The sequence below is a fragment of the Dipteris shenzhenensis genome, chromosome 12 (genome assembly GCF_047967505.1).
Source record: "Dipteris shenzhenensis isolate YYH24624 ecotype China chromosome 12, Dip_SZ_1.0, whole genome shotgun sequence".
NCBI classification, from domain to species: Eukaryota; Viridiplantae; Streptophyta; class Polypodiopsida; order Gleicheniales; family Dipteridaceae; genus Dipteris; species Dipteris shenzhenensis.
Genome location: NC_141607.1, coordinates 20,119,282 through 20,121,806, shown reverse-complemented (window position 1 = coordinate 20,121,806; position 2,525 = coordinate 20,119,282). Strand labels below are relative to the sequence as shown.

The window sequence follows — 2,525 nt, the reverse complement described above, 5'->3', positions numbered from 1 at the left end:
GACACGTTTTGGATACCTTTTAGGCATAGGCTGAGGCAGAGATCGATGGTCATGGCTTGGATTGGAGAGCCATTCGAGAGTTGTTTGAGCATGAGTCACCTCACAGGCAGGCCTTAGAGGATATGTTTTGGGATGGTCACACTAAGGCAATGCGACCATGATCAGGGCAGCCCTTTTATATTTTACGTTGTAGGCATCCCGTCATAGTAGCACAATCAGCTCATGTTAGGTGCACAATCAGCTCATGCTTTGTTGTTCTTTTTCTGTGGCTGCTCTACTGATAAGAGTGTTTTCGCCATCACTAGTTTTTCCCTGAAGCATGGAGACAAAGAGCAACACATTCGACAAATGTTATCTTCCAAATAGATTTTCTTCCTCACTTCATCTACATCTTATGTCTTCCTTCCAATATCCAACTCTGTGACTTATCAAGCAATTGTATTCTTGTGCATAACTCATGAAGCGATATGGAAAGGCTATTGAGGAGCATGAACTTGTCATGTTAATTCATGCAAACGACTAATTCTTTGCCTTCCCGAATGTATTGCATGCAATTGAAGGTATGTGAAATTTAGTGTTTCAATTGATTTGTTGATGTATGTTGTGCATGCAAATCTTGCTACATCAGGGCAAGGTGGATTCTGTAACTGCATGCGGTGATTCTCTTGTAATTCTGTTCTGGCTACCACTAGCCTTGGAAAGCCCCCAAAGGATGGGCACTTTGTAAGACAGGTGGCGAGATCAACAAATCTACTGAGCTCTCATTGCGAAAAGTGTTCCAAGTAGCTATAAAAGTAGCATACGCGGAAGGTGAGAATTAATTCAAAGTCCGTTCAATTGTATTTGTGTTCTGTGGAATCATTCACTTATTGGATGTACGCTTGTTTTCTGGCAAGTATTTTCTACGTGAACAGCAGATCTGCACCTATTGCTGCACATATAGCATTGTGTGCAATGAAACAATTTCTCTAACCGTCGATGATTGAGACTCATGAAGGCATCCTAGATATTTTTTACTTTTCTTTGTTCTTTGGTACTAGTTGTCTTGAAAGGTCATTGCTCTGCCAGCACTGATTTCAATTGGATGACCTGACAATTCGTTGGTTGGTCTCTTCTATTTCTCTACTATCTTTTGTTTCATTATGCTTATGAGGTAGGCTCCATGTATCTGTCCATTGACTTTGCCTCTGTGGCTCATGTGGAAATAGTTCTCGAAACTAGATTTGTCTATGAAGAACATTGTTTTGGTTTGTTTTGCCATATACTATGTGAAAGAGGATCTAGTCTGCTTTATTTAAGGCGATTTTCCCTTTTGTTTCATATATTGAAGCCATTGCTAAACCTTTAGAAATTCTTTGTTTTGTGATTGGGCTTCAAATGAAGTTACATCATTCAAAATTGTGTTTGTATTTGTAGAAAAATCAGAACTCAGACTTTTGTTGTGTCATCTTCATCATTAAGCTTGGTGTTTTTGTTTCACAGATCATGCGCCCTGTTTATTTGGCCCTGTTTATCAGTTTCATACTTCTTGTGCAAGATGAAATAATGTATCACCTTTGAGGGTGCATGCCTTTGGACTTGTGTCTCTTTTAGTTAGGATGGCATGGTTATCTACAATTAAACTTAGTATAGTAAATTAAATTCGCTTTTACTATAATTTGGATTGAATTATGTCATTCTTGTGCCTTCCAATGGACCAAAATAAGTATTTCATTGTTTTGATTACATTACCATTTGTCTTTTAAAGAAATTATTCCATACAATATAGTGTGTGCCTTGCAATGGACTAGAATAAATAGTTCCTTGTTTCAATTGCATTATTATTTGTCTTTTAAATAAATCATTTCATACAACACAATATAACTCCAGTGCCATGGACAACAGATTAAATTTTACCTAGTTATAGCATGGGGATCAAATTCTACTTTCTCTAACTACTTAGTGCAACACAAATGAACGAAATGTTAATCAACTTATTGAAAGTTCACTTACTATTTGCAACAAGCAAGGTCTCCTCAACACCTACAAAGAGTTGTCAAGATGTGATCAAGTCATCTTTATTGCCATTTGAAGAGCCTATAAACAGTTCATTCAATCACTCCCAATACAATACATTTGGCAACTCATGGAATGTATCAACCATAGGTTTGCCTTTTAGGGGGAACTCCTCATTAAGTATGGGACATACAAAGCCAAAGATGTTGACTATCCAATTATCCTAAGGGGTGATTTTTACTAATAGGTACATCTATGATGTTATCACATTAGTTGTACCTCATTCATATATTGATCAATTCAAAGATAAGCTGTAAGTAGATTCCTTCTATAGGATTGGAGGCTTTGCAATCTGAAAGAGGAACATAAGTGAAGTAGGTACGGGTCAGTTTTCTATCCACAAGAAGTGTACTCAAAGGTGAACCATTCGAGGGTACTATCACTCTGCCACTCTATTGAACAACCATAGGCTTGCAACATACATGTCTTAATTTGTGACAATTTAAGAGTTTTAGGTCTCTAAAGCACAT

General features: G+C 37.3%; 1 long non-coding RNA gene across 1 annotated transcript; it reads left to right on the top strand.

The window, feature by feature from the left end:
- Positions 1 to 485: 485 nt before the first annotated feature.
- LOC147895958 (uncharacterized) lies at positions 486 to 1,541 on the top strand. Its single transcript, XR_015541858.1, has 3 exons — positions 486 to 560; positions 693 to 810; positions 1,483 to 1,541. It is a non-coding gene; the product is annotated as an uncharacterized LOC147895958 (long non-coding RNA).
- The last annotated feature ends 984 nt before the right edge of the window (positions 1,542 to 2,525 follow it).